The following is an 11,530-nucleotide window of genomic DNA, read 5'->3' on the forward strand; positions in this document are numbered from 1 at the left end:
GGACGTGCACGCGCCCGTGACTTTTAAGGTCAATGCGCATGCGCATAAGCTTAATGCGCATGCGCATTGACCTTAAAACTCACGGGCACTGCAAGGAATCGCCACGATTCCTTGCAGTGCAGATAAAGTGTGGATAACTCGCAATAGTCTCGCTTTGCTCGATGCGCATGCGCATCGACAACAGGCGAGACCTAAAAAGGCTGGTACACTGAACTCCCACCTATGGAACGAAATTCACTCAAAGAAGGAGTGTGCAGCTATGAGCTACCTGACAGCATCAATAGAACGTCTGGGCCTTGAGGATCTCTGGGCAGCCTCAGGGACCCATCAATGTTTTAAACAACCGATTTGCTGACCGGCTCTAGAGCCAGAGAACCAGTCCAGAAGTGCCATTGTAGAGCCAGAGAACCAGGTCAGCAGAGCCGTTGTAGAACCAGAGAACCAGGTCAGCAGAGCCATTGTAGAGCCTGAGAACCAGGTCAGCAGAGCCATTGTAGAGCCAGAGAACCAGGTCAGCAGAGCCGTTGTAGAACGAGAGAACCAGGTCAGCAGAGCCATTGTAGAGCCTGAGAACCAGGTCAGCAGAGCCATTGTAGAGCCAGAGAGCCAGGTCAGCAGAGCCGTTGTAGAACCAGGTCAGCAGAGGTGCTCTAGAGCCAGAGAACCAGGTCCGCAGGGGGGCTGTAGAGCCTGAGAGCCAGGTCAGCAGAATAGCTGTAGAGCCTGAGAATCAGGTCAGCAGAGCCATTGTAGAGCCTGAGAACAAGGCAAGCAGAGCCATTGTAGAGCCTGAGAACCAGGTCAGCAGAGCCATTGTAGAGCCAGAGAACCAGATCAGCAGAGCTGCTCTAGAGCCAGACAACAAGGTCCGCAGAGCTGCTGTAGAGCCAGAGAAGCAGCCGAGCTGCTGTAGGGCCAGAGAACCAGGCCAGCAGAGCCGCTCTAGAGCCTGAGAACCAGGTCAGCAGAGTTGCTGTAGAGCCAGAGAACCAGGTCAGCAGAACTGCTCTAGAGCCTTTTGAACTAGGTCAGCAGAGCCGCTCTAGAGCCTGAGAACCAGGTCAGCAGAGCTGCTGTAGAGCCAGAGAACCAGGTCAGCAGAGCTGCTGTAGTTTCAGAGAACCAGGCCAGCAGAGCCGCTCTAAAGCCAGAGAACCAGGTCAGCAGAGTTGCTCTAGACCCAGAGAACCAGGTCAGCAGAGCGGCTGTAGAGGCTGAGTACCAGGTCAGCAGAGCTTCTGTAGAGCCAGAGAGCTAGGTCAGCAGAGCTGCTGTAGAGCCAGAAAACCAGGTTAGCAGAACCGCTCTAGAGCCAGAGAACCAGGTCAGCAGAGCTGCTGTAGTTCCAGAGAACCAGGCCAGCAGAGCCGCTCTAAAGCCAAAGAACCAGGTCAGCAGAGCTGCTCTAGACCCAGAGAACCAGGTCAGCAGAGCCGTTGTAGAGCCGGAAAACCAGGTCAGCAGAGCTTCTGTAGAGCCAGAGAGCTAGGTCAGCAGAGCTGCTGTAGAGGCAGAAAACCAGGTCAGCAGAGCAGCTCTAGAGCCTGAGAACCAGGTCAGCAGAGCCGCTGTAGAGCCAGAGAACCAGGTCAGCAGAGCTGCTGTAGAGCCAGAGAACCAGGTCAGCAGAGCTGCTGTAGAGCCTGAGACCCAGGTCAGAACAGGTGCTGCAGGGACTAGAGAGGTACAAACGTAATCACACACAGAAGAGGTGCAATGATGCAGCGTAATGTGGCACATTCTGTCGCAATATTTTGCCATAACAACACAGTAATAATGTCTGGGCAAACTTTTCTCCTCATTAGCAGCACTCTAACACCCGAATACAGCTGTCTGCAACAAAATGGTGACAGTTAATCTTTTTAAAGCATCTGTCCCCCCGGGGGACTATGGCTGATGCTTTTTAAAGCCTCTTTTGATCCATCTGAGCTAGAATCACTGTTTGCAACTGATGCAGAAGATCTGAATCAAGCGGCAAGTATGGAAAATATGTAAATACTCTGAGAACGCGGCGGCCACGATATTTCGTTATTCCAGTGGTCCTGCCTATGAACAAAGTCATGTAGTGTAATGGCCTTGATTTACTGACTGCGTTGCATGGAACTGTACCCCAGAAGATTATTTGGGAAAACAATATCCTTGGAATACTGATTCTGTGGTACTGATAAAGTAAGGGTAAAAGTGGAGGCCATGCAAGGTCACTGAAGTCAGGAAGGAATGGGCAGTTCTGGACAGCATTGTCGTTCTCCAGGTAGGAATTCCCATGCAGGGCAGCACCAAGTAGCTGGGATGAAACAAGCATTTGCAATGCAATAGGTCTCTCATTTACGCAAGTTGAAGCTATTGGCATTGTAAATTACAATGTCTTTTGTTTATGTTTTAAAAACCAAAACATAAATGAAAGGCATTTCCAATTTCAATGCCAATAGCTCAACCTTAAGTAAAAAGCGAGACCTATTGCATTGCAAATGCTTGTTTGTTCAGTTTCACAGTTGGTGGTTGTTTGGTTTTAGTTAGACATGTTCTCTTTGAAGTCACAGTTGGTTTTTCATCTTCAAATTGGTTTGTGTTTTCTTGTGTGTTAAAAAAGATTTAATGGCGGTGTGCGTGGACAGGTGCTTGGCTGGCGTTGTATGTGGCCTGGTGTTTGCCTTGCGGTCTGTGTAGACTGGCACTTGATTGGCTGTGTATGTGGACTTGGCGGTGTTTGTAGACTTTCCGGTGTGTGTAGACTGGTGCTTGGCTGGCGGTGTGTATGGGCTAGTGTTTTGCTGGTGGTGTGTGTGGACTGGCACTTAGTTGGCAATGTGCATAGACTGGCTCTTGGCTGGTGGTGTGCGCTTGACTGTGGTATAAAATGTATTTTTCTGAATCAAGTCTGACTGTTCCTGAAAGCTGAGAAGAAGGTGATTTTAGCATCGCAAACCTTTTGTTGCTGCTGTTTGCAGGAAAAAAAGAGACACTTTCTTCTGCAGCATCACCCCCCTACCCACAAACACAAAAAAACTAAAAGTAGCAATATTTTATCTAATTTCTCGGTTCCCTCCAGTGAAATCCACAAACTCTGGGTATCCTTGGAATCCCCAGTATTTTGTGTGAATACCTTACGTGGGAAAAAGTCATGGAGGTCTATGCGCGAACTATTCCAAATTGCCTTAATACTAGGGGAGAAAAGGTCTAGCAGAGAAAGTGCTCACCGACATTTTGCTTGTATGTAAGAAACTAAGTCAGGCACTTTACAGACATAGAGTACCTGTATTTTGAAGCAAGGATGTGTATTTGGCAATAGAGACTTTAAGATTTCTAAACTCACCAGAACTGTAGATCTATTGTATCCTTTTATTTAGATTTTTGTAAATTATTTTATCAATGGTAAAGTGATTTCATATGCGAATGGGATATTTCTTAAAGGTTACTTGGCTTAAGATGGAATTAACTGCTGAAAGATATAGGCAAGAATCCAGCGAATACAGAGGGGACCTTTTGTTTACTTTTTTGAGTAGCATCACATAATTAATTCCCTGTTTGACTGCCTGCGGAACACGCACGGTGCCGCACTTAATAAACAGTGATGCATTTATACAGTACAACATATTAAATGATGATCACTAGTAAAATAAATATAGAACACCAGTGCAGAATTTAACACAATGACACACCCACTGCCTTGAAGCATAGCAGAATGCTCTTTTATTTAGTTAGTCGTTTATTTATTTTTGAAATGGCGCGGTCTGAAAATGTAGGTTTTAGTGAATAAAAAGGTAGTGGGAAACTTCAGAAACATTTTTCACTGCTATGTATGTCACGGAGGCCTCTCGCTCAGTTATGAGAGGATGATACATCTGAGTTGCAAGGGTTTGGGAACCTTGTGTACTGTGGCATATCACGTTTGACAAAGTTTCTTTTGGACATGCATTGCCGAGGAATATTCCGCACATTCTCCGCGTGCATGGCAGCGTCCCAGCGTCGGTGATGCAGCCCTGGCGGCGAGGGATTCTTGCACACGAGGCGCCCTTCCCTCAGCCTGAGGGGCGAGGGTGGGGCGTCTGCTGACAGGCAGGTAAAGGTGTGGCGAGTTACACACGCCTCACAACAAGTCACAGCAAGCTTCCCTTCTTGCATTGCGCTGAAAGGGAGGGAGCCGGATCTCCCTGAAATGCGCCCATCCAGACTGCGCCCGTCGCAGCCGCTGTGCAGTTATAAATAGTGCAGCAGATGCAGTGGCACTGGCGTTCCAGAGTGTGAGGGCCTACTGCACTCCATTTATGGCTCTCTTTTACTACTCTACTAGATGTCACTCCTTCCTATTCCTTTTAAAACATAGTTTTCTGATAACATGTTGTGAAGGGCGCGAGCCTGAGGGGAGTGGACTCGGCGCCAGGCTCGTGGATGCTGTGGCGACCTGGAAGGGTGAGGTCAGCCTGGTTGGTGGGGAGAACTTAAGCAACGTGAGGGGGGGGGGGGGGGGGCAGTGGGAGAGGGAAGGCGCGTGCACTTCTCTCCTGCCTTTAACCGTTCTGCATTCCTTACATTCCTCCAAGCTTTGCCACCTCCCTCCTGCTCCAGAGATGTAAAGCTGCCTTTTATTCTCCTCTGTGGAGATGTGTTTGTTGTGCAGTGTGTCCCAACGCCCCCCTCTCCTCCGCCCCCCGCATAGATGCGCACTCCCGAGGGCTGTCTCCATGGAGTGAGCGTGGTCCGTCTCCAGGCCCTTTGCACGTCGCCTGCCAGCGCAGGTTGTTCAGCAGTACAGGTAAGGGGAGGGAAGTGGGGCGGGGGGGGGGAGGGAAGTGGGGCGGGGGGGGGGGGGGGGGCGCCGCCGCCGCCGCCGCTGCCGCTATCAAGTTTGTATCTGCCCCTGTAATTGTCCATTTACATCGCCCACTGTTGCCCCAGTATTGTGCCTGTATTTGTTATTGTTTGCATCGTTGTGCCCAGTGCCCCTGATCGTTCTGTGCCTCGTTGTGCCCCTGATCGTTTCTGCCCCCTGACCTCAGTATTGTCCCAGTATTGTGCCTGTATTTGTTATTGTTTGCATCGTTGTGCCCTGTGCCCCTGATCGTTCTGTGCCTCGTTGTGCCCCTGATCGTTCTGTGCCTCCACCGCCGTTTCTGCCGCTGACCCACCCTGCTCCCTGCCGCTGCTCCCCCGCGGCCCCACCCCCGTTCCCTCCAGCATCACCGCTCCCCTCCCCACTCGCCACCCCGCTCCCGCCTCTCAGCTGCTCCTCCCTCCCACGGTACACAAAAGGTGGTGTTCGCGAGGCGGGGAGCTGTGACCTGACCTGACCTGGTCAGAGCCGGTCGCTCCTCCCGCCGCGTGGCCCCGGTATCCGATTGCCGCTGCTGCCAAGTTTGTATCTGCCCCTGTAATTGTCCATTTACATCGTCCTCTGTTGCCCCAGTATTGTGCCTGTATTTGTTATTGTTTGCATCGTTGTGCCCTGTGCCCCTGATCGTTCTGTGCCTCGTTGTGCCCCTGATCGTTTCTGCCCCCTGACCTCAGTATTATCCCAGTATTGTGCCTGTATTTGTTATTGTTTGCATCGTTGTGCCCTGTGCCCCTGATCGTTCTGTGCCTCGTTGTGCCCCTGATCGTTCTGTACCTCCACCGCCGTTTCTGCCGCTGACCCACCCCGCTCCCTGCCGCTGCTCCCCCGCGACCCCACCCCCGTTCCCTCCAGCATCACCGCTCCCCTCCCCACTCGCCACCCCGCTCCTGCCTCCCAGCTGCTCCTCCCTCCCACGGTACACAAAAGGTGGTGTCCGCGAGGCGGGGAGCTGTGACCTGACCTGACCTGGTCAGAGCCGGTCGCTCCTCCCGCTGCGTGGCCCACCCCGAGTGTGCCCGGTATCCGATTGCCGCCGCCGCTGCCAAGTTTGTATCTCCCCCTGTAATTGTCCATTTACATCGTCCACTGTTGCCCCAGTATTGTGCCTGTATTTGTTATTGTTTGCATTGTTGTGCCCTGTGCCCCTGATCGTTCTGTGCCTCGTTGTGCCCCTGATCGTTTCTGCCCCCTGACCTCAGTATTGTCCCAGTATTGTGCCTGTATTTGTTATTGTTTGCATCGTTGTGCCCTGTGCCCCTGATCGTTCTGTGCCTCGTTGTGCCCCTGATCGTTCTGTGCCTCCACCGCTGTTTCTGCCGCTGACACCGGCCGGACCCCCGGCTGCCACCGAGCCACCCCAGGACGTACCCACGGACCCTTCACCTGCCGATCCTGCAAGTTCTCCTGTATCCGGACCTGCACCGCACCCGCCACACAACAACATCACACAGTGGATCACCAACTGCGCTGATGACCTTGCACCCCTGAAAAACCATCCCAGCAGGCCCAGAAGCAAGAAGGCCTCCTGGTTCAATGACGACCTCAAGAACTCCAAGAAGAACTGCCGTACCCTCGAGACAGCCTGGCGAAAAAACCCGACTACAGACAACATGACCGCCCTCAAGCACGCCACCCGCAAACACCACCAGCTGATCCACACCACCAAGAAGTCAGCATTCAAGGATCGACTAGACAACAACGCACACAACAGCAAGGAACTCTTCAACATCGTCAAAGAGCTCTCCAACCCAAGCGCCGGAAACAATGACATCACTCCCTCACAAGACCTCTGCGACTCACTTGCCTCGTTATTCCACAGCAAGATCGCAGACATACACAACAGCTTTGGCGAACAGACCACGCACCCAACAACAGAACCAACGCCCCCCACCACCACCCTCCGCGCCTGGACCCCGGTCAGCACCGAAGACACCATCCACACGATGAACACCATCCACTCCGGATCACCAACCGTCCCATGCCCCCACCACGTCTTCAACAAGGCCGACTCTGTCATCTCACCCCAACTCCCCAATCCCAACAGGCTTGTCCCCATACTGAAAAAACCCGGTGCCGACCCTCTACTATTTAGCAACTATCGGCCTATATCGCTTTTGCCCAAACCTGCCAAGATTCTGGAGAAAGTGGTACAGAAACAGTTGGCACTGTATCTAGAGTCAAACCAGCTGTTGCACGACTCCCAGTCCGGCTTTAGAACCGGCTATAGTACTGAGACAGCGCTGCTTGAAGTCTCAGAAATCATCAGGGAATCAGTGGACAGGGGCGAGGATGCCATGCTGGTCCTCCTCGACCTATCCGCTGCTTTTGATACTGTTTCCCATAAAATACTGACCACCCGCTTACAACAGCTAGGGGTCGGTGGGACAGTGCTGACCTGGATCACTTCTTTCCTGTCTAGTCGTTCTCAAAGGGTTACGATGCACCCATTTGAATCCGAGGACAAACCCCTCCTGTGCGGAGTGCCCCAGGGCTCTGCTTTGAGCCCTTTATTGTTTAATGCTTATGTGGCTCCTCTTGCCAAGGTAGTTGAGTCCTGGGGTGTCAGGGTGGTCTCCGATGCTGACGATACTCAGCTTATCTTTTCCTTTCGAGACCATTCTGACTCCCTCTTTTCCAACTTTAGAAACTGCCTTGGCAACATCTGCACCTGGATGTCAGCCAATCATCTTGCCCTCAACACCGACAAAACAGAGGTGCTTTTTTTCAGCAAGAAACCCCCCCCCCTGCAATCCTTTGGTGGCCTACCGTTTTGAATCCTCCACCCACTCCCGTTCAGGCAGCGCGCAACCTTGGCTTCACTTTTGACAACTCTTTGTCCGGAAGTGCCCAAGTCAACAAAGTGGTAGGGGCCTGTTTCTCCAAATTACGTATGATCAGGAAAATCTTCCCCTTCCTCCCTCAATCATCACGCAAAACTGTAGTCCAGGCACTCATCACCACCCATCTAGACTATGCTAACAGTCTATATGCAGGTGCCCCCCTACACCTTATCGACCGTCTGCAAATAGTTCAAAACGCGGCAGCCCGGCTCATTGGTAATATCCCTGCCCGTACTTCAGTCAGAGCTTACCGAGATGAGCTTCACTGGCTTCCTATTTCACGACGCATCGATTTCAAAATTCTGACCCTGACATTTCGTGCTATTCATGGAATTGGCCCGCTCTATCTGAGAAAGCGTCTCAAAATCTCTGCTTCAGTTAGACATCTGAGATCCAATAGCCTTCGTCTTCTGATGGTACCAAGATTCAGGCTTTCTCGGAGTGGCGGCAGATCTTTCACCGTCACTGCCGCCAAGCTCTGGAACAGCCTCCCCCTTGATCTCAGGTTTTGCGAATCTGAGCCAGCCTTTCGACGCAAACTCAAGACCTGGTTGTTCACTAAGCGTTAGGGCTTGGTATTGTCTGATCTTTGCACTTTCCCAGTCCCTCTGTGGGATATGTTTCTGGTTACTCTTTATGGGGACAATCATGTAATCCTAGCGCCGGGACACCTCCGCCGGAGGTAGCTGTGCGCTCTATAAGTTTCATAAATAAATAAATAAATAAACTCAGAGACATCATCAACTGCTCCTTCAACACCGCCACCTTCCCGGAGAGCTGGAAGCATGCCGAACTCAGCGCCCTCCTGAAGAAACCATCAGCAGACCCCACCGACCTCAAGAACTACCGCCCCATCTCACTCCTCCCGTTTCCTGCCAAAGTCATGAAGAAGACCGTCAACAGACAGCTTGCCGCCTTCCTCGAGACGAATGGATCCCTCGACTACTCACAGTCCGGCTTCCGAGCCAACCACAGCACCGAGACCGCCCTCATCGCAGCCACTGACGACATCCGAGCCTTGCTCGACAACGGGGAAACTGCGGCCCTCATCCTCCTGGACCTCTCCGCAGCGTTCGACACTGTCTGCCACTGCACCCTTGTACAACGCCTCAGCAACGTCTGTATCCAAGAGAAGGCACTGGAGTGGATCATCTCGTTCCTCGCCGGAAGAACCCAGAGAGTCCGCCTCCCCCCGTTCAGATCCGAGGCCACCGAAGTCATCTGCGGCGTACCACAAGGATCATCACTCAGCCCCACCCTCTTCAACGTCTACATGAACCCCCTCGCAGCCATCGCACGCCAACACAACCTCAACATCATCTCCTACGCCGATGACACCCAGCTGATCCTATCCCTCACCAACGACCCTGCCACCGCCAGAACCAACCTACACGAAGGGATGAAAGAAGTAGCCGAATGGATGAAGAACAGCCGCCTGAAACTGAACTCAGACATGACGGAAGTCCTCATCCTTGGCTCATCACCCTCTGCCTGGGACGACTCCTGGTGGCCCCCGGCCCTAGACAGCGCACCCAAACCAACGGACCATGCACGCAATCTGGGCTTCATCCTGGACTCCTCCCTCTCGATGACCAGACAAGTCAACGCCGTCTCATCATCGTGTTTCAATATCCTACGCCTGCTCAGAAAGATCTTCCGATGGATCCCCACCGAAACCAGGAAGACGGTCACCCAAGCACTCGTCACCAGCCGATTGAACTACGGAAACACCCTCTACACCGGAACCACAGCCAAACTGCAGAAAAGACTCCAACTCATCCAGAACGCCTCCGCACGACTCATCCTGGACATCCCCCGACCCAGCCACATCTCCGGACACCTGAGAGACCTGCACTGGCTCCCCATCAGCAAGCGAATCACGTTCCGTCTCCTCACCCACGCACACAAGGCCCTCCATGACCTGGGCCCCAGGTACCTCAACAACCGCCTGACCTTCTACATGCCCACCGCCAACTGCGATCGACAAGCCACGCCCTCGCCGCGGTCCCACGCACCCGAAGAGCCACCATGGGAGGAAGATCCTTCTCCTACCTGGCAGCCAAGACTTGGAACTCCCTCCCCATCCACCTCCGTCGTACCCAAGACCACCTCTCCTTCAGGAAGCAACTCAAGACCTGGCTGTTCGAGCAGTAGCGGACCCCCCTCCCCCAAGCGCCTTGAGACCCTCTGGGTGAGTAGCGCACTATACAAATTTCTTGATTGATTGATTGAATCAGGTCCTTAGTTTGTTGTTGTTAGGTCTCGTGTTGGCGGGGCAGCGAAGCTGCCACGCCCTGCAAGAGATATTGTTTAGAATGGTGCATCATCCGCGGCTGTATGGTTGAACCTCATAAAAAACATTTTCTCATACAAAGAACATCCAACCAACGCATCATATTTCAGTTGCCAAGTTTGTCGACAAACTCTGCAGGTGAAATATGATGCATATCAAGGTATCATATTGAAGAGACTCTTCCCAGAATATTATCTGACGGGACAAATATATTGCCAGGATGGATTCTCCCCATGACTATGAGGCCTTTCTGATGTTAATACTTATCCAACAAAATATAGAACTCATTTGGATTGATTTCAAAATAAAAAATCTCCACACCAGGAGTATAAAGAACTTTAATACATTTGAGCCCTGACAAAGTTCAAAACCTGTTTGAACGAAACTCATTGGCTGTATGTTTTTCATAAGAGAGAATGTTTTCACGGATACGGATTAAAGAAAGAATAAATATATTTTGAAACACACATGTGATCTCTGTGGACTACCATATTTCCGGGTGCACCATTCCACTCATTATTTGATTCCATTTCTGCTGGACAGTGGTACTGAATGATGGCAGGTACTGGAAAAGTGCACAGGGCCATAATTTGTTGGAACTTTGTGTGAGGTGCGGTCACTTCAGTCCGCCATTGGTGTCTTTTGGTTACTTAAGCTAATGATCAGAAATGTATTTTAAGAAGTGGAGGCTTTGCCGGCTTTACATAATATTGTGTTTTAGGTGTGTTTTAGGTGACTGAAGCTAACAGATTTTCATGCATTTTACCTTTTTAGGTCTCGCCTACACAGTGCGCATGCTCTGCATAGGAGGGGACCTCTTGGAATCAATCAGCGTTTTTGGTCAAAAACGTGCATGCTTTGCATTGCTTTCAATGGCAATGCATGCACGTTTGGTGATTCCCTTGCGGGAGTGAGCAGCGGGCCATCTGTTAGCAATTATCTCTCCTTGCTGCTTGCTTCGCAAGGAAAACGCCACTTATGACCTGAGCCTCGAAGCTGCGCCCCCTCCAGAGCTCATCCTCTCCAGGAGGCTGGCAACGCAGCTGTTCATCAAGTCCTCCAACTCTGCACTTAAAATAAATCTCCCTGCAGACGGCACACCTTATTTCATGTCTCTGCACCACAGCCGAGCAGAACGTTCCCGGGAAGTTCACTCTCGAGGGGTAGCATGCTGCGAGAGACGAGCCTTCCCAGGATCTCGCTGCGGAGCCTCGCACGCCAACGAGCTGTGCTCCAGTGCTTCCGACGAGCGCCTTCAACAAAGTGAAGCTGGTAGCTGGTCACATGGGAGCACGGAACAACCCCCTCGCGCTTTACCATAAAAACGTCGAAGCTAAAATTAATGAGCCTGCGGATTTTTTTCTCTTTCAACTTGAACGTATTTAGCTGCCCCTTCCAGGTCTGTGCGAAGCTTTATAACAACGGACTCCTTCCCCTCCAGGATGAATAGTTAATGCAGAGTGCTCCTTATTATTTCCAACTTGAGCCAATAGATCTTATCTTTCACATTTGTCTTCTTTGGGATGCCTAGTCAGTGTCAGAACAGGGATTACTGGAACTCACTGT

At 51.6% G+C, this 11,530-nt stretch overlaps 1 protein-coding gene across 2 annotated transcripts in view; it reads left to right on the top strand.

The window, feature by feature from the left end:
* Positions 1-11,530, top strand: part of ELMO3 (engulfment and cell motility 3) — a 254,101-nt gene that overhangs the window by 26,811 nt on the left and 215,760 nt on the right. The window contains exon 1 of one of the 2 annotated variants that reach the window (XM_086947765.1): positions 4,644-4,753. The exons of the other annotated variant lie outside the window; for it this stretch is intronic. The gene's annotated coding sequence lies outside the window, so the exon portion shown is untranslated. Of the gene's footprint in view, positions 1-4,643; positions 4,754-11,530 lie in introns of those variants that run through there. 2 annotated transcript variants of the gene reach the window in all.

The sequence above is a fragment of the Lissotriton vulgaris genome, chromosome 12 (genome assembly GCF_964263255.1).
Source record: "Lissotriton vulgaris chromosome 12, aLisVul1.2, whole genome shotgun sequence".
Lineage (NCBI taxonomy): Eukaryota > Metazoa > Chordata > Amphibia > Caudata > Salamandridae > Lissotriton > Lissotriton vulgaris.